We start from the raw sequence: 21,728 nt of genomic DNA on the forward strand, positions 1-21,728 counted from the left end.
CAAATAAATGGTGTGACATATTTCTGAATGGGACTACTCAGTTGATAAGGGTCTCAGTTTTAAATTATCTTTAAAGCAAAACTTACAATAATAACAAAAAATTATTTCTGAGATTTTATAACTTTATTTTAGAAATTATACATCATAATTTTGAAAGAGAAAAATCATACTAGGAGAACAAATATGACATTTTACACAACTCGACTTACATGCATACAATTATATAGAACATGATAATGTCCATTTTAAACAGGAAGAAAATGATGGACTATTCAAAAAACAATTTGAGTCATTTTTTTATCTATTAGAAGAATAATTTTTTACAACATAAGCATATATAGGTCAAATGAAGATATGATATATGACTACATTAAAATATTTGGGGTGTCAATCCTAAGTTAAACATAAAACCTAAAAGAGTTGAAATAAAAGTTTCATTCACATGGGTATGGAAATATTAAGTCCTTTAACATGAAAACTGACATGCAGTGTTTTATAATAGTCAAACCTTCCATTATAACATAGTAAATTGATCACATTATGAATTCTTCTTTTACTCAAGAACTGAGGAATTACTTGAAAGTAAAATACAATATCCATAATTATATGCTAACACAATAAGGAGAATACTTTTTTCATCAGAAATGGACGAACCCAGGAACTGGAAAACAGGCGGCATATGCCAAATGATGTAGAATTACTCTATTAGTATTTATTAATCATTAAGGTTTTCAATTGTGATCCAAGAATAGTTAAAGATTACAGTATATTGTTAAATGTTTCTTTCTGAATGTGTTCTCTTAAAATATTTGGATTGAGCTTAGGATTCTATTCTTCATTTATATCCCAGATGGACTTCAAGGGTAAATTCTTCATCTCCTTTTGGAAAATCTTGTCAAATCTTTCATTCTGGGCAACAGTCATGTGGTTTTTCCAGTCTCCAATGTTACCTGGGGGGAGATACAAACCAACTGCTTCAGTGAAGTGTCTGGGCTGGGGGTGCAGGTGTGGGACCTTAGCACTGAGGGAACATGATTTTTCCCACTTTTGTTTTTCTCTCCCCTCTAAGTTCTTGGTTCCTCCTCCCCATGGCCCTGTCTTCACTCTCTCACTTTATGGACAGCTGGTAAAGAAACTTTTCATTACAATTACACTGTAATTTGTCCCCTTTCTAAGCTGTCAGCCCCCTGGAAAAAAAAGAAAATCACTGCAAATTAATCACTCTTTAATTCCACAATAGCTCTGCTTACTGTATTTTTTAAAAGTATTATAAAAATCCCATATCAAATATCACTGAATTAATATTTCCTGATGAGGACATGAATGTTCTAAGAGATGTGAAAATATAGCAGAGGTCATAGAGTGTAGAAAGGCAGGGCTGAAATTATTTCATATTTACTCAGTTTAGGCATGACACAGCCTGGTACTAAACTTACAGACATTCAAAATTGTGATGACAAGTAGAAGCTGAGAGAAGGAGAGGAAGAGAAGAAACACTGACTTCTAAAATACACAGAATGAAATGAAAATAAAAATATGAAATAAACTAAAAACTCAAAGAAATCTTAATGCAGCTGTGGTCATACCAATGCAAATGACCTTCAAGAAGCTAACTTCAATGAGCAAAGTGAGTGTGAAACGTGGGAATATGCTCCAATTCTACAAAGAAATTTAGCTAACTCTGACTTCCCTTATTTACCAGTTCAACCTCTCTTGTTCAGGTTTGTTAAAGACACAGATTCACAGAAAGTTTTCTTTTTTTAAACAAAATTCAAATGCATGTACAGCAATAATGACAAATGATAATGGTTTTAGCATCTAGAACACAACAGTCTATGCTGGGGCCAAAGGGAAAGGGCACTCCTCCTCTTTAGATAGGTTCTTTGTTACCACTGCTTCAATTTCTTAAGAGAAGGAGGAAAATGTACCAATAGATGAAGGGATACAGTAAAAATCTTTAAGAAAACAGTGTTTATTATTACTTAATATAGAGGCATAGAACTCTATAATTAAAGAAAACTATGTATCTATAATTCTGTATCACACAGTATACTCATCCTCAGTTAAAAGATTGTAAGGTATTATTTGGAAAGATTATATAATAAAAATAATTCGATATGATCAACTGTATCATTTGTATAATGATTTAATTCAATCAAAAATATCATTCACCATTAGGCCAGATAAATGAGATATTCCTCTAAGTTGTTATGAGATTCAGATTTGATTAAGATACATAATACATACATCATAATAGTCACTTCTCATAGCAAAGAATAGCAAATGTGTACTCTTAATTCACACCAGGATGATGTTCAGAAAATAATGTGGAGATGTAAATGCAGCCAGTGAGGGCTAACAGATCCATCACTAACTCATTATCACAACTGTGGCCATTTAATGAAGGGACAGTGTCTAACACTGAATGAACATCCATTTTGTTGCAGGAACTGTGCTAGGCATTGGTAGATTTGTAGGGGATATGTAAAGACCTGTGATTGTAGGTTACTCCTCAGTAGGTCCCCTTCAGGGAACAAATAATATCGTCTCATAAAGAGCATGGATCAGAAAGCACAGAAAAGTCAACTGAGTGGAGGAGGGAAGGGGTCAAGCAGTGCTCCATTTTGGTAAACTCTGGCAAGAGGTCCAGAAGCTGCACTTTGGATAATTTACTTCACAAAACAAAAAACTTCATGCTAAACTTCACCTTTGCAAAGGAAATGGCCATGTGTCCTTCTAATTTCAGTTCGCTTGTTTAGTGCATTTTCATAATTTGCACGTGGGTCAGACTTCATGTTTTCAAACATGGCTTGAGTCACAACAGCATCCATGTCTTCCTTATTCAATTCTCTCCCCAGAAATTTACAGACTTTTAATATAGAACTTCTCAGATCCTGAAGTAAAACACAGACTAATTATAATACATTAGGAAAATCATAACAAATAAGATTTATACAAATACCACAATGAAATAACAACATGGAATGAAATATGTAGTTCCTTAGGCTGATTATACATTTGGAATTAAACAGCGAAAAAGGACATCATTATTCTTTCTTGGTAAATTAAGTTTTCTTTTGTCAATATCTATAGTTTTGCTCCTAATTTTGGTTTATTTCTAGGGCTCTCACATTTCATTTTATCTTTGTTCAACAGGCAAACCTTGTGAGAGTAGCTACTTTATATCAGACACTGGTTGACAGTGCAACTGACCAGAGGGATAGCAATGGAATCAGAGCTTGCATTGAGTATAACAACACATGGTGAGAGAGTCAGTGTGCAACAGATTTCAGAGAAAATTTCAGGGAGCAAGAAAAGTATGTCGTAGGTCTTAAATGGAAACAAAGTTTTTCTGGGGAGGCAAAGTTGGAAATACATAATCCAGACTAAAGGGTCAGTATATACAATACTGTGGTTGCACGGAATGTGTGAGATATCAGTTCACAGAAAAGTTAGATATTCAGATTCCCTGCAGGTAGCTGGGAATAGGCCAGGGATGAGAAGGTCAGAAGTGTCTGGAGGCACTGGAGGAAGCCCTATTGGGAGGAGGGATGCAAACCCAGCCAGATACTTGAATCTCTCTTGGTAGCTGATATGGACTCAACCAGAGATACTGGGCTTCTATCATGACCTAGGGGGAGATTTTGACATAACCTGGACATGAACATTCAGCTGTTGCCACCATTAGTCTTTGCCTGCATTTCAGCTCATCCTCTTCTTTCTTGCTGAAAGACCCCTGGTGGTATCCTGGCAGCAGTTCCAGGACAGGTCCTGTTTGAGCTGAGATCCTAATGACAGTACCACTCTCCTTTACATAGATTAGTCTAGAGAGGTGACTGATGCACTTTCGGCATTGAAACACAAAGACAAAGTCAAATTGAAGCTTCTGAGATTAACTTTCCTCCTGGGTTATAGCTGGGAACAGAGCAAGAGAAAAAGCCCTTTATGTTCCTGTTCCTTCTATTTCCACTTGGGGTGCTGTCTATCCTATCCTCATAGGACATAAGATTGGTGCCATGAAAACCATCTTTCAAATATGTGGGGAGGACCAATGCCACACCAAATATGATAAAAAGAAAATAAAAAATTCTAGGAACAGTCATGACATCCTTTAGCTGCCATACCCAGCATGCCTCTCAATTTCAGTCAACAAATAAGAGCTATCCTTATGCTTCAAAATACTTATTATCAACTGTTGTTAGGAGCTGAATTCTTCCTAATGAAAGATACACATTTCATTTAAATTCTCCTATCAGGCTTACTCAACATAAGGGACACAATATTAAATTTCAAAACAAATGAATCCCAGTGTGATAAACTAAATCCAAAATGTTTAAAGGATGAAGAATGCAGAACCTAGAAGGTTTAAAGCAAGACTGAGAGAGCAATATTCAGATTCAAAATAATGAAAAATATGAAGGCATGCATTTACTAAGAAATCAGTCACACACATATTGTTTTTTGAAAGGAAATTTAAGTCTAATACTGGAAACGACAACCTGGTAAATAGAATATGGAGATGACACAGGAAAAAGTCTCCAAAACACTACCTCTTGGATCTCTAATTCAGTATTGTCCTTGAAGATTCTATGAAATCATCAATTCATTAGACCAGGCTGGGTTACAACTTAGATTAAAATAGAACTATAATCTCATCTCACCTTTATCATGTCCTCATTCATTATGAACTGAATATTGAAGTGATTTTTGTGCTCATACCAACCTCTGACATGGTCAAACCAAAGACTTCCCAATACTGTGGGAAGATAGAGAAGAAATTAGATAAATGTGTTGAACATGTTGAGAAATAAACTATAGCCTTCTTATGAGGTGCAGGAAAATTTAATAACAAAAGAAGGAAAAGGAAATCTGTTCCCTGTCACCCGACTAACAGGAGAATCACCCCTTTGCCACCAGGAAAATATTATAGGCATTAAAGGATAAATTGTTTTTTCTTACAAACATGTTTTATATAAACAGAAAAGCATTTTAAAGTTGGAATAGGAAGGACAAAAATCCAACAACAGTCATAATACCAAATCCTCTCTAACCCACTCCTTCCACTGACCCCAAAGGCACGTAGAGCTGCTCCCCTCAGTGGACTCCTCCTACTGACCCCAAAAGCACATAGAGCTCAGTGGACCATGTAGGCTCCCTGAGGAGGTCCTTCAGCTCTGCACAGGGGTGCAGAACCTAAGCTTACCTCTCCTGTGCCAGACCATCATCTCTGTCTCAGCAGGCCTTTCTCTTGCTCAATAAGCTACACTGACTCCTCAGAACACAATGCAGAACCGAACTTTGTCCCATAGAAGCCTCTGGAAGTTTCCACATGCAATATGTACTGTCAAAGCCCCAAACCTACTGTGATCTACACTGAGCCACCTTCTCAGCTGAGCTGTAACAGAGACCTCTGAGTTCCTGATCTGTTCACACTCCCATCATGATCAAAGATAAATATTTACTTGTACTATAACTTTGCGATCTTGACAATATGCTGAGTTTGGATGACAGTGAGTATTTGTATCTAAGATAACCCCACCAATGGCTTGATAAATTTTCCACTGAACCCATTCTACTCTATTTCAAAGTCTCTTTCCCTCTGCCAAATTCACTAAGCTGAAAACTTCTCACAGGTCTGAAGTTACTTCTAGTTTATAAGCTCAGTTACCTTTTCCTTCTAAAAAGAGTTCCATGAATTCTTCCATATTGCCAGATGGTTTCAGTGTTTTTATCAAGTTTGAAAAATGAAAAAATGAGCACATAACATCTTTGGGGTTCCTGTACACATAAATAATCTGCAGGAAAAAGAGGAAATCATTGTTTGTGTTGCTTTCATTCCATCATCATTTCCCCTGAAGGCATTTCAGTTGGATGGGACCCACTAATGTTAGTATCGATAACCTCCCAACCATGTTGTACATACTCAACTGTCACCTTTGTATTCATGTTTCTCATTCCCTCAATGCCTCTCCCTCCCTGCTTGATCTAGACTGTCAATCACTCTTCAAGACCCATCTCAGGATTTAAGTCTTCTTAACTTCCCAGGTGGAGAGAGCAACATCATTCTTTTCCTCTGCAATAAATAGCTAATGCAGGTGTAAGTGCTTCAAAAATTATAAAATTCTATGAGAACCGGAACACCTTGCTAACACATTTCAATACACAAATAAAACTCAAAGTGTGTTTTTCTTATCCTTCAGAATATGCTTAACATCTTCATTACATTACGTAGAGAAAATATAACTGCTTGACTCACACGGGTTACTTGTCAAATATTTTTTTACATCGAAGGAATAGAGGGTTCACTTAAAACATTGTTTATGATAATCAACCAAAAGAAATAATTACTTAACAACAATAAGCTAGCTAATCTTACTGGAATACAAAATATCATTAATATCTGCCCAGCTCATTTAAAGGACTTATTCTGTTTGTGCACAGAACATTCAGGGTCACTTGGTAAATTAAACCCCAGGCCTTGCATCTCTACTGAGAATTGACATGTATATCTTTTGTTTTTCCCCTGTGTTTAGGTAAGCATCAATGATGACTGATATTTCTGTAAAGAAATGAATAGCACCCCTCCAGAGGGTAAAATGTGAAGGCAAGAAGTAACTTTCAGTGGTTTGCTATGATGCTTTGTGTCACTAACTACGGTTTGGGATTTAGTTCTTGTCATACATCCCTTTGCTTATGTAAAGGTGACAGTGGTATCGCAGAGTAAAAGGTACTGCCTTTTTGGGTAAACAAGCATGCAAGTTATTAGTATAGGAAAACTGAGAAGATCGTATCATCTAGAATTAAAGTGAGAACTTACCATATACATTTTACTTTAAGATGTGGTATTAGATAATGTGTCCTAGGTAATAAGTGCAGAGGGAGAGGAGGAGAAGGCCAGGTCAAATACATGCAGGAGCAGCACTTAGAGGTTAGACAGGGAAGGAGAAGCCGAAAGGAGGAAGGAACATTTTCTCAGATACCCACTGTCCATTAGAGAAAACCCTAAGTAATTCAGGGATGGATTTTTCTGACAAAACACAGATATTAGAGTCAACAAGTTAGGTTAACTCATTATCCCAATGTGTTCAAACAGTTTAAAGGCTTCCCACATTTATACACTGACATAGTAACTTAGAAAAAGAAAACATGTAAAGAAGGAGAAAATAATCACCTATGTCAGATGCCATGGATAGGCTAAAAAAGATGATAGAAAATTGAGACCTTGGTTTATAAAATAAAATAAATATGTGATATTGATTTTGAGGCATCAATGAAAGTTGGAGGCAGAAACCAAATTGAGTAAGATTAGCTCAAAGAACAGAAGAGCAACTGCTAAAAATCAATATGGAGAAAGAAGAGTTCCATCTCTTTCAAAATGTGTAACATGACAACTTGATTATGTGTCAAAGAGAATGAGCAGGAAACAGGAAATTGATAATGAATTGAAAAAAGGAAATTAGTGCTCACGCCATATCTTTAAGGATAGAACAAAGTTACTAGAGGGGCCCTTCTGACATTTTGGAACAATTAGTGCTCTCTGCAGGTCTGCCCTGTAAAATGTAGCATATTTAATAGCATCTGTGGCCTCATCTCACACCAAACCAGCAGTACCAGCACAACCCTAACCAAAAATGCCTCCAGACAGTTCCAAATATCCAATAGAGACAAAATCACCCTATTTGAGGCACACTGGGATCAACAAAAACAGACTCTGACCACAACTGGAGAGGATAATCTCTAATAGTTGTGGACACCATCTACACACTGCAGCTTTTCTTTTAAGGAGGGAAGGTGGTGAGAGGACACCAGTGGGGATAACATTCTGAATTGGAGGTCACTCACTGGGGTCGGTGGAGGCACAGGGCAAAATGTTGTTGTGGTTTCTAAAGAGGAAAGAAAGTATCATATATTCATTTTGTAAACCAAAAAAGTGAAATACTTAAAGTAGTAGAATTTGAGACCTTTGGCAATAGATTAAAGGCCAGGTATAACTTTGAAGTATTTATGTTTTACCCTAGTCATTCAGGTCTCTGAGCAAAGTAGGAATGCATTCCAATTCTGTTTTAAGAATTAGGGTTTGTCAGCTGATGAATACAGAGATAAATGGAGCAAGTGGCTTTAGAAGGAAGTGAGTATAGTGCAAAAATACAGTGAGAACTGGAACTCTTTGCTGCAGGGGACGGTAGGAGATGGATCCCGAATGACACTTACAGGAACTGGGATGGGAACATCAGAAAAGACTAGGCAGACTAGGAGGCAGCATTCTGAACAAGGTGTTTGAAGTCATGACATAATTAGTGCAACCATTGGTGAATTCTTCATCCAAGTTCACTACCTGAGGTCCAATGTTCTCAGCATTGTGAACACAGCCCTGAGAAAACCTCTACCTCTCTCATGGATTTCCATTCAGTTCAAAAAAATAGACAATAAGCTAATATTTATACATATTAAATCAGAAAGCAATGAGTGCTATAAGTTAATGGTGGTTTATAAGAGGGCTAGAAGGGGAGCTGAGGTTGGTGGAGGAAAGATGACTGGTGTTGGAAATTTCACACTGAGGTTGGCAGGGTTGGGAATAGAAGGAGGCCAGGGCAGAGCCTGGAGGGCAGACTTAAAGGAGGCATTTGCTGCACCCTGAAAGTGAGGTCCTCCTTGGAGTTCAGGCCCTGGTGTCTTGCTGGCCTCTCCTGGTCTGGGCCTGCCTGAACACCATTAACATGAACCTTAAAATTATCCCATGAGTGATGTGAGCCAAAGTGGAGAGTAAGGTAATGAGTCAAGAGCTGAAATTTTAAATCCATGGTAATGATTGATCCAGGAAGGATGGACAAGAGGGAGAGAGAATCACTTGATCTAGTCCCCTTTCTTGAATACTATCTTCCACCAAGTGACTTTGACAAAAGACCATCTCCTCGTCTGTTCTGTAGCCACATTCCATACTACTTGGTGGCATTTTAGAACAAGATCCTTTCTTGTTCTAAAGATCCTTTGATTTTCATGGAAGTTGAGATTTGAGGGAGAATGGGAAATAAGTTGGGAATATCCAAGGAAGCAGGGAAGGCCCTAAAGAGAAAAGGATAAGGTGAAAATAAAATTAAATACTACAAATAAGAATGCAAATGCTAATGAAAATTATAGTGTGCAAAATAGCAAATTAGATAACAATTGGATGTATGTAGTATCAGTGTAATTGAAAATGAAATAATGAAAAGAACAATCTTTGAGCAGGCATCGTCTCTTTCCTACTTTGGCTTTTTTCTTCTTCAGCCCTCTGGGCACCAAGTAGTATGGAATGTGGCTACAGAACAGACGAGGAGATGGTCTTTTGTCAAAGTCACTTGGTGGAAGATAGTATTCAAGAAAGGGGACTATATCAACTGTGTCCACGTTTGCAGTTCTTTTGCGATACTCTTCAAAATAAATCAGGCTCAGTAACTGCTGAGCCCACATGGTTCCTGTAAAAGAAATAATTTTGTTTTCAACTTCAGGAAGTTCTCAAAATGTCCAAAACTATAGCATCAGTTTTTAAGTTGTGTATGTTATGTTATTCAACTAGGGATAATGATAATATCTGCATGGATTATTTTACATATGTAAAGTGAAGTAAAGGTAAAAGACAATAAAGATTGCTTTTGTTTCCTTTTAAGGAGATGGCCCATTCAAAACTCCCAGGGCATTTGACACAAATGCATTATTTGTAGCATTGTCTTTTCTTTCTTTTCTTCATATGGTATCTTTACATTACCTCTATGCCTACCCCTATATTTTTTTCCTCGTTTCCACTCCCTGATCACTAGCTAATTAAGCACAGATAAGAAAATTTCCTCCAAAGAATGAACTTTTAATCTTTCTCACCTTCCTCCTGTTTTCTCACTTTGCCCATGATCACTACTTAAGGAAATTTGTCTACTACAAATACCTAAAGGAGAATCTATGACAACCACATAGAAAGAGAAAGATGCTACCAGAAGTTGGACCCTGGATTTCTGTGGGATCTGGAAATTTTTATGATGATTCTCTCAGTTAATTCCAATTAAAGTGGACATTAGTGACCAAATATGTGGGTTTAATTACCTGTGTTCATTTCCTTACATTTCTTCACAAGCTACATATATGGGACTAGTGAGTTTTAAAACACACCCACTAATAAGGTCATGCTTCTGGTATTTCCAAGCTTGTGTTTTCAGGCAGACTTACCTCATTGAAACATCCTGTGCCCCTGTCCGGATAATAATCTGAGTTCTGAAATGAGTAAATATATGGGCCCCTCATCAATTCTATGCTAGCCTTATTTCCCAAAGGCTTCCGATGTCACCCGGGAAGACTATGACCACTTGTGCCTATATATATTAGCACAGCTGGAGTAAAACTTGATTAAAATTCAATGTATGGATCTCTGATAGGTTTTTTTTACATAAATCTTAGTTTCCCAGTTAATAGATACTGCTGCTGTGGAGGTATCACAACTTCAGGATGTGACATCATTTATTTAGGATTTATGACAGACAAGATAACTACCACTCATGACCTATGAGGCCTCAGGTCTCCAGAAATTCAAGAATATGAGCACTGCAGCAAAGTGTTCCCCAGGTAACACAGGCTGCACTTCTTCTTCCTCTTCTGCTGCTCCTACTGCTTTCACTTTCCCAGCCTGTCCATCTCTTTACACCTTTTTCTCTTTTTGCCCTTTTCATGTCTGAGGTGATAAATTATATTACATTTTCCTCAGTTCATGCCAGATTGCCATCACATTTCATCTCAGACACTGCCTTTTTAGATGTTTTGCTTGTAATTTCTGCATTGGACATTTGGCTTAGAAGCTCTTCCCCACACAAAGTCACAATGATTTTTATAACAGAAATAGCTATACTCCCCTAAGAAAAATAGCTTTATAGCTTACCCTTTATATTAATATCTAAAATACAATCAGAATTCACTCTTGGGTGGGATGATAGATATCTAGTTGCATTTCCTCCATATAGTGAGGCAACTCTCCCAACACTAAGGACTCAACCTTTCTTCATTAATAGTTGAGCCATGATTAAATTTCTAGGGAGTCTCTCATACTTGTGGACTTGTGTCTCTCCTTCCTGTCCCTGTGACCTATTTGTTCTTGTGCAAGTACTATATGGGATTCTGTAGTGGGACCTTGTAAAGAATAAAAAACATAAATATACAAATATGTGGTATATTACAAGGTGATAAATGTATTGTAGAGAGAAAATAAAGCAGCAAGAGAATGCTGTTTTTTTTGTGAGGCTGGTTCTTTAAATATGATCATCCAGAATGACTTCATTGAGAATGCAATAACTTAACAAGTACCCATAGGTGGGAAAAAAATGTAATCTATGCAGATAACTGGGGAGTCAATTATAGGAAGAATCATTCAGTGCAAAGAGTCTGAGGTGGCAATGTGCCTTTTATATTTGAGTAAAATCAAGAAAACCACTATTTCTCTGTTAAAATATTTCAAATGTTTTCAAAAAATTCTTTGGGTATTAATGCTAGTCCCTTTAAAACTCATCCAAATATTAGAAGATGAGAGAACACTGTCAAACTCATTTTACAAAGCCAGCATTACCTGATAATAAAATCATACACAAGGACACTGCAAGAAAAGAAAACTACAGACCACTGTTTCTAATGAACATTGGTGCAAAAATATGCAATAAGAAATGAGCAAACTGAATTCAACAATTCATTGAATGGTTAGATAGTAAAGAAGCTGCCATTGAACCTTTGGTAACCATGAATCTAAAGCCTGCAATAGCAATAAGTACATACCTAATGCTAATCACTCTAAACATAAATGGACTGAATGCACCAATCAAAAGACACGGAGTAATAGAATGGATAAAAAAGCAAGACCTATCTATATGCTGCCTACAGGAGACTCACTTCAAGCCCAAAGACATACACAGACTAAAAGTGAAGGGGTGGAGAAAAGATATTTCATGCAAATAAAAGGGAGGAAAAAGCAGGAGTTGCAATACTTCTATGGAATAAAATATACTTCAAAACAAAGAAAATATTAAGAGATAAAGAAGGACATTATGTAATGATAAGGGGCTCAGTCCAACAAGAGGATATAACCATTATAAATATATATGTACCCAATACAGGAGCACCAACATATGTGAAACAAATACTTACAGAATTAAAGGGGGAAATAGAAAGCAATTCATTCATTTCAGGAGACTTCAACACAACACTCACTACCAAGGACAGATCAACCAGACAGAAAATAAATAAGGAGACAGAGGCACTGAACAACATACTAGAACAGATGGACTTAACAGACATCTACAGAACACTCCACCAAAACATTCTTCTCAAGTGCACATGTAACATTTTCCAGAATAGATCACATACTAGGCCACAAAAAGGGCTTCAAAAATTCAAAAAGATTGAAGTTGTATGAACCAACTTCGCAGACCGCAAAGGTATGAAACTACAAATAAAAAGTGCAAAGAAAACAGAAAAGCCCACAAACACATGGAGGCTTAAAAACATGCTCCTAAAAGCTGAACAGACAGTTCTCCAAAGAAGAAATTCAGATGGCCAACAGACACATGAAAATATGCTCCACATTGCTAGTTATCAGAGAAATGCAAATTAAAACCACAATGAGATATCACCTCACACCAGTAAGGATGGCCACCATCCAAAAGACAAACGACAACAAATGTTGGCGAGGTTGTGGAGAAAGGGGAACCCTCCTACACTGCTGGTGGGAATGTAAATTAGTTCAACCATTGTGGAAAGCAGTATGGAGGTTTCTCAAAAAGCTCAAAATAGAAATACCATTTGACTGAGGAATCCCACTTCTAGGAATTTCACCCTAAGAATGCAGCATCCCAGTTTGAAAAAGACAGATGCACTCTTATGTTTATCGCTGCACTATTTACAATAGCCAAGAAATGGAAGCAACCTAAGTGTCCATCAGTAGATGAATGGATAAAGAAGATGTGGTATGTATAAACAATGGAATATTATTCAGCCATAAGAAGAAAACAAATCCTACCATTTGCAACAACGTGGATGGAGCTAGAGGGTATTATGCTCAGTGAAATAAGCCAGGTGGAGAAAGACAAGTATCAAATGATTCCACTCATATGTGGAATATAAGAACAAAGGAAAAACTGAAGGAACAAAACAGCAGCAGAATCACAGAACCCAAGAATGGACTAACAGTTCCCAAAGGGAAAGGGACTGGGTAGGATGTGTGGGAAGGGAGGGATAAGGGCGGGAAAGAAGAAAGGGGCCTTACGATTAGCATGTATAATGTTTGTGGGGGGCACATGGAGGGCTGTGTAACACAGAGAAGACATGTAGTGATTTTACAGCATCTTACTATGCTGCTAGACAGTGACTAATGGGGTATGTGGGGGGGACTTGGTAAAGGGAGGAGTCTAGTAAACATAATGTTCCTCATGTAATTGTGGATTAATGATACCAAAAAAAAAACAACAACCAAAAAAACACATGCTCCTAAATAATCAATTGGTCAATGACCAACTGAAAACAGAGATCAAGCAATATATGAAGACAAATGAAAACATCAGCTCAACACCTCAACTTCTATGGGACATGGCAAAGGCAGTTCTAAGAGGAATGTATACAGCAATAGAGGCTTATCTTAAGAAAGAATAACAATCCTAGATGAACAGTCTAAACTCATAATTAATGAAACTAGAAAAAGAAGAACAAATGAGGCCCAACGTCAGTAGAAGGAGGGACATAATTGAGATCAGAGAAGTAATTAAAATTGAGAAGAATAAACAATAGGAAGAATTAATGAAACCAGGAGTTGGTTCCTGAGAAAATAAACAAAATAGATAAACCCCTAGCTAAACATAAAAAGAGAGTTTACACACATAAACAGATTCAGAAATGAGAAGGGAAAAATCACTATGGACGACACAGAGATACAAAGATTTATTAAAGAATGTGACGAAAAATTACACATTAACAAATTGGATAATCTAGAAGAAATGGAGAACTTCCTAGAAAAATACAACTTTCCAAGACTGACCCAGGAAGAAACAGAAAATCTGAACAGACCAATTACCAGCAAAGAAATTGAATTGGTAGTAAAAAAAAAAAACACCTAAAGACAAAACCCCAGACCAGATGGCTCATCACTTAATTTTATCAAACACTTAGAGAATACCTAATACCCATACTTCTTAAAGTTTTCCAAAAAGTAGAGGAGGATGGGATACTTCCAAACTCATTCTATGAAGTCAGCATCAATCCTATAACAAAACTAGGCAGACACCACAAAATAAAAAATTATAGACCAATATTCCTGATGAGCATAGATGCTCAATAAATATAAGCAAACCAAATTCAAAAATACATATAAAAGATTATCCATCATGATCAAGTAGGATTTATTCCAGGGATGCAAGGATGATACAATATTCGAAAATCCATCAACATCATACATCATATCAACAAAAGAACAAAAATCACATGATCATCTCCATAGATGCTGAAAAGCATTTGACAAAGTCCAACATACATTCATGATAAAAGTCTTAACAAAATGGGTATAACAAACAAATACCTCAACATAATAAAGGCCATATATGACAACCCTACAGCCAACATCATAATTGACAGCGAAAAGCTTAAAGCGTTTCCTCTAAGGTCATGAACAAGACAAGAATGCTTTCTATCCCCACTTTTATTCAACATAGTACTAGAAGTCCTGGGCACAGCAATCAGACAACACAAAGAAATAAAAGGCATCCTGATTGGTAAGGAAGAAGCTAAACTGTCACTGTTTGCAGATGACATGGTATTGTACATAAAAATTCCTAAAGAATCCACCCCAAAACCACTAGAACTAATAACTGAATTTAGCAAAATTACAGTATACAAAATTAATATACGGAAATCTGTTGCATTCCTATATACTAATGATGAACTAGCAGAAAGAGAAATCAGGAAAACAATTCTATTTACAATTGCATCTAAAAGAATAAGACACCTGAGAATAAACCTAACCAAGGAGGTGAAAGACCTATACCCTAAAAACTACAAGACACTCATGAGAGAAATTAAAGAAGACACCAATAAATGAAAATACATCTCATGCTCATGGATAGGAAGAATTAATATTGTGAAAATGGCCATCCTGCCCAAAGCAATATACAGATTCAAGGCAAACCCTATCAAATTACCAACAGCATTCTTCAATGAACTGGAACAAACAGTTATAAAATCCATATGAAACCACAAAAGACCCCAAATAGCCAGAGCAATCCTGAGAAGGAAGAATAAAGCATTATACAATGCTCCCCAACTTCAAGCTCTACTACAAAGCCACAGTAATCAAGATAATTTGGTAGTGGCACAAGAACAGACACAATGATCATTGGAATAGAGAGCCCAGTTAAAAACCCACACATATATGGCCAATTAATAAACAATAAAGTAGGCATGGATATGCAATGGGGAATTGACAAATCTTCAAAAACAGGTCTTGAAAAAATAGGACAGCTACATGTAAGAGAATGAAACTGGATTGCTGTCTAACTCCATAAACTCAAAATGGATAACAGACATGAATGTGGTCATGAAACCATAAAACTCATAGAAGAAAACATAGGCAAAAATCTCTTGAAGGTAAATATGAGCAACTTATTCCTGAAAATATCTCTTGGGCAAAGTTTCAAAAACCAAAATGAACAAATGGGACTACATCAAACTAAAAAGCATTTGTACAGCAAAGGGCACCATCAGTAGAACAAAAAGTAGAACATCAGTAGTACAAAAAAAAATTAGAATAAAAATCCTACAGTATGGGACAATATATTCATAAATGACATATCTGATAAGGGAGGGATTAACATTCAAAATATATATAGAAAACACATGCCTCAACACCAAGAAGCAAATAACCCAATAAAAAAATGGGCAGAAGTTCTGGACAGACACTTCTCCAAAGAAGAAATTCAGATGACCAACAGGCACATGAAAAGATGCTCTACATCGCTAATCATCAGGGAAAGGCAAATTAAAACCACAATGAGATATCACCTAAAACCAGTTAGGACGGCCAACATCCAAAAGACAAGCAACAACAACGAATTGAAAGGTGGTCATAAAAATAAGGGTCTCTGCTGCTGCCCCATAAAGTGCTGATTTGGAATTGAAGGACGTCCAGGGAGCAAACAGGAATGTTAGGTCTCCCTTACATCGACAGTGCACACTGCGGGATTTCTCAGAGCCAGGTGACGTAGCAAAAATACTTTAAAAATACTCAGATCCTTTTTTATCTTTCTGTGAACACCCCAAATTTACTACTATAACCTTCCTTTTTTGGAAGTTTTAACAGACTTTTGAAGAGCAGGAAACTTTCTTATTAAGAATTTATATTTTAACTTGTGTTCAAGCATTATTCAAAACATTTCTGATCTTCTGAATGCTGACTGTTTTCTATCATTTATATACAGCGTATTTGGACAGGAAAGGGTCACCATTTGATCAGCCCATTCGAGGACATCAGAAAATCTTGCATTGGAAATGGGCTTAGTGTTGTGAGCTATGCAATCAACTGAATGAATGAGAATGGAAGGGGCAGTAAGAATGTGTCCTCAAAAACAGTCCAAGAAATAAAGCTGGCCTACCTGAGAGAAAAACTCAGTACAGAAAGTGAAAAAAAAATCAGAAATCAGTCAGATTGTGTCATCAGAGGGAAAAGGCAGGCAGAAGGAGGATGGTTAGTGGATTAATGAGTCATGCCCTGAGGCACAACCATGGGAGTAAAGTGGGAAAAAGCCCCTTAAGTTCTTCTCTATGCAAATCACTACTTAGGACTTTGCTTTAATAGTACTAGCCATTTTATGTCCCAGAGACACATTTAAAATCTTCGGGATATATTATTTTCTTTTTTAAAACAACCTCATTCACTTCAGTTACAATTCACCCATATTATTCTTATAATCCATGGGTTTAAAAAAAATATATTCACAAGTTTGTACAGTCATCACCATGATCTAATTTGCCACCCACCAATTGATTTGCAAATATTTCCATAGCCATTGGCAGTCAATTACAATTCCTCTTCTAAAACTCAGCCCCAAGCTACCACTATTTGCACTCTATCTCTATAAATTCACCTATCTAGACTTTTCTTAAATGGAATCATACAATACATGGCCTTTTGTGTTTGGCTTCTTTAATGTAATATGTTCAAGGTTCATCCATGTTGTAACATTTATCAGTACTTCATTCCTTTTCACGACCACATAATATTCTATTTTACAGCTATACCATTTTGTTAATTCATTCTTCAGTTAATGGGCACTTGGCTTGTATCTACTTTTTGCTCTTATTAATAATGCTGATATGAATATTCATGTATGAGTTTTGGTGTAGGCATAGTGTGTTCTTTCTTTGGGATATGTAGAAGTAGAATTTCTGGGTAATATGATATCTCTATGTATTAACATTTGAGGATCTGCCAAACCAGCTTACAGAGTAGCTGTACATTTACAATCCCATCAGCAATATTTGAGAGTTCTAATTTCTCCACATCCTTGCCAACAATTGTTACTGTATTTTTGATTATCACCATTCTAGTGAGTGTGAAGGGATATCTCATTAGAGTTCCTTATCAGATATATGATCTGCAAATATTTTCTCCCATTCTGTGGGTTGTCTTTTCACTTTAAAAAATGTTTTCCAATTGAAGTATTGCTGATATACAATCTTACAATTTTTTCAAATATATAACAGAGTGCTTCAACAGTTACTGGTATTGTTAAATCCTCGACCCTTCTAAGTGCTGTTAACTTTCTGTCAACATTGAAAGATGCTAGAGAATCACTGACTATACTCTCCATGCTGTGCTACTACCCCCATGACAAACTTATATATTATGACTGAGAATTTTCATACCCCTTAACCCTCTCAGCCTCCCCATCCACCCACCCCAACCACTCCACCATGTAACCACCAGTCACTTCTCAGTTTCTATGAGTCTACTGCTGTTTTGTTCATTTTGTTTTGATTTATTTTTATATTCCCAAATTAGGTGAAATCATATGATATTTGTCATTTTATACCTGGCTTATTTCACTGAGCGTTATGCCCTCTAGATTCATCCATGTTGTTGCAAATGGCAGAATTTCTTTTCTTTTTCTGCCTGAAAAATATTCCATTCTGTATATGTACCACATCTTTAGTCATTCATCTACTGATGAACACTTTGATTGCTTCCATATTATGACTATTGTAAATAATGTGGCAATAAACAATGGTACATATATCTTTTCAATTCAGGGATTTTGTTTTCTTCAGGTGAAATCCTAGAAGTGTAATTACTGGATCAAATAATATTTCTATTTTCAGTTTCTGAGGTACCTCCATAATGCTTTCCACAGCACTTGTACCAATTTCCATAGCTACGAGCAGCGAGGAGGGTTCCCATGTCTCCACATCCACACCAACACATATTTTTTCTTTTGAATAGTGGCCATTCTAACTGGTCTGAGGTGATATCTCAGGGAGGTTTTCCTTTGAATTTCCCTGATGATTAGCATTGTGAAGCATTTTTTCATGTGTCTTTTAGCATTCTGAATTTCTTCTTTGGTGTCTGTTCAAGTCCTCTGCCCATTTCAAATCAGGTTATTTGTTTCATTGGTCTTGAGGCAAATGAGCTCTTTATATATTTTGGATATTAACCCCTTATTGGATAAATTGTTTATGAATTTGTTCTGAGGATGGTGTTCTTTGCTGTGTAGAAACTTTTACTTTGATGTAGTCAAACATGTTCATTTTTTATTTTCTTTACCTTGCCCAAGGAGATGCATCTATGAAAATATTTCTTATATGTATGTTCAGAGATTTGTGCCTAGATTTTCTTTTAAGAGTTTTATGGTTTCATGTCTTACATTCAAATCTTTGATCCATTTCAAGTTTACTCTTTTATATGGAGTTAGACAGTAATCCAGGTTCATTCTCTTGAAGATAGCTGTCCAGTTCTTACAACACATTATTGAAGAGATTGTCTTCTCGCCATTGTATATTCATGTCTCCTTTATCATATACTATATACTAATTGGCCATATATATGTGGAACTATATATGGGCTCTCTTTACTGTACTATTGATCTACGGTTCTTTTCTTGTGCCAGGAACATACTGTTTTGATTGCTGTAGCTTTATATTATAGCTTGAAGTCAGGGAGTGCAATCCTCTCGGATTTGTTCCTGGTTTCTCAGTTTTGGCTATTCAAGGTCTTTTATGATACCGTATGTATTTTAGAACTATTTGTTTTAGTTCCTTGAAAAGTGCTGTTAGTATTTTAATAGGGATTACCATGAATCTGTAAATTGCTTTGTATAGGGGGGCCATTTTGATACTATTAAATCTTCCTAACTGTGAACACAGGATAGATATCCATTTATTTGTTTCTTTTTTAATTTCTCTCATGAGTGTTTTCTAGTTTTAAGAGTGTATGTCTTTCACCCTCATGGCTAGGTTTATTCCTAATTATTTCATTCTTTTTGATGCAATAGTAAATGGAATAATTTTCCTGATTTTTCTTTCTGTTAATTTATTGTTAGCATACAGGAATGAAACAGATTTCTAAGTTTTGATTTTGTATCGTGCAACACAGCTGAATCCAGTTATGAGTTCTAACAGTTTTTTGATGGAGTCTAGGTTTTTCTATGTGTAATATCAGGTCTCTGCAAATAGAGACAATCTAAGTTGTTCCTTACCAATTTGGGTGCGTTTTATCTCCTTGTGTTGTCTGATTGCCATGATTTGGAGCTCCAGTATTATGTTGAATAAGTGTGGTGAGAGTGGACATCCTTGTATTGTTCCCAATAATAGAGGAAAAGCTTTCAGCTTTATGCTATTAAAAATAGCTGTGATATTTGACAGTATGATATTAGCTGTGTGTTTGACATAAATGGCCTTTATTATGTTGAGGATATACCCCCTATTCCCACTTGGTTGAGAGATTTTATCTTGAATGAATGTTGAATTATGTCAAATGCTTTTTTCAACATCTATTGAAAAGATCATGTAGTTTTTAGCCTTCTTTTTGTTAATGTAGTGTGTGACATTGATTTATGAATATTATATAATCCTTGTACCCCTGGAATAAACAAAACTTGGTCATAATGGATTATCCGTTTGATGTATTTTTTATTTTGGTTTGCTAATATTTTGTTGAGGATGTTTACATCTATTTTCATCAAGGATATTGGTCTAAATTTGTCTTTTTTTTAGTGTTTTTGTATGGCTATCATATTAGAGAGATGCTGGCCACATAGAAAGAGTTTGAGAGTATTCCTTCTTCTACTTCTTGGAATACTTTAAGAAGGATGGGTAATAGCTCTTGTTTAGATGCTTGGTAGAATTCAACTGTGAAGCTATCTGATACTGTACTTTAGTTCATTTGGAGTTTTTGATTACCTGTTTTGTTTTATTGTTGGTAATTTATTAAGATTTTGTTTCTTTCTGGGTTGGTCTTGGATGGTTTTACTTTTCTAAGGAATTATCCATTTCTAATCAGGTGTCCAATTATTGGCATACAATTTGTCATAGTATTCTCCAATAATTCTTTGGATTTCTCTGTGTATCTGTTGTGACTATTCCCTCTTCATTAATGATTTTGTTTATGTGTCACTTTCTTTTTTTTTTTTGATGAGTCGGGCTAAGGATTTATCTATTTTGTTTATTTTCTCAAAAAAACCAGCTCTTGGTTTCATGAATTTTTCTATTTTATTCTTTCCTGAATTATTTATTTCTGCTCTGATCTTTCTGATGTCCCTCCTTCTATTAACTTTGGGTTTTATTTGTTCTTCTTCTATTTTCTTTAATTATGAGTTTAGACTGTTTATTTGGGATTGTTCTTATTTCTAAAGGTAGGCTAAATAGCTGTGTACCTCCCACTTAGAACTGCTTTTGCGATGTCCCACAAATAATGAACTGTTGAATTTTTGTGAGCTGTATTCCACATTATTTATAATTAGTATAAGTTAAATTTCCTTCTTCACACATCATTCAATGTAGCTTAAATCTTCTGTCCCAACTCCCTGCCTAAGGGAAATATTCCTGCCTCCTTTCCAAGCTACTTCATCACCATGCTTTTGATACATTTTCTTCAAGACAACAGCTTCTTCATTTTGTTCATTTCACTTGCCAAAATGAGAAATAAATTTAGCTACATTGTAAACACCGTATTTCATGAGACATGAAATGATCTTATCTTTCAATACCCAATCAATTTAGAGTACAGGACTATACAAAATAAGACTGAGAAACTATGTTCTCAGAAAAGCCATTCAGTTATTAGATTAGCTATCAGAATGGAGAATTTACCAGATTTGGGGTATGTGATTATGAAGACATCATCATCTCTGATTTCAAAATCATCCAAATTTTCTTAAAAGTCAATACCAATTTCACTATTTATAAAATTATATCCTTTAAATTTGAATAAAAAGTTTTCTTTATCTTCCATAATTCAATTGCCTGCAAAAGACATAAATTCTTTGAAAGAGTCTAGTACAATTTTAGATCTTCTTCCCATCCATATCCCTGTTTCTTGTCTATAATTGAGAATAGAAATTGATTTTCTGTTTTCTCCAGATACTCTGATAACCTGTTGACTCTGAAACTACTAGCTCAGAATCTGGGTGTGTGGGCTTTGCTCCAGGGTCCAGGAGTCTGCTGGTCATGGGATGGGTCTTGATTCT

At 36.0% G+C, this 21,728-nt stretch overlaps 1 pseudogene; it reads right to left on the reverse strand.

Moving 5' to 3' along the window:
- Nucleotides 1–490: 490 nt before the first annotated feature.
- On the reverse strand, nt 491–21,493 carry LOC118916509 (amine sulfotransferase-like; annotated as a pseudogene).
- Between the last annotated feature and the right edge of the window lie 235 nt (nt 21,494–21,728).

Source organism: Manis pentadactyla, chromosome 12 (assembly GCF_030020395.1).
Source record: "Manis pentadactyla isolate mManPen7 chromosome 12, mManPen7.hap1, whole genome shotgun sequence".
NCBI lineage: Eukaryota > Metazoa > Chordata > Mammalia > Pholidota > Manidae > Manis > Manis pentadactyla.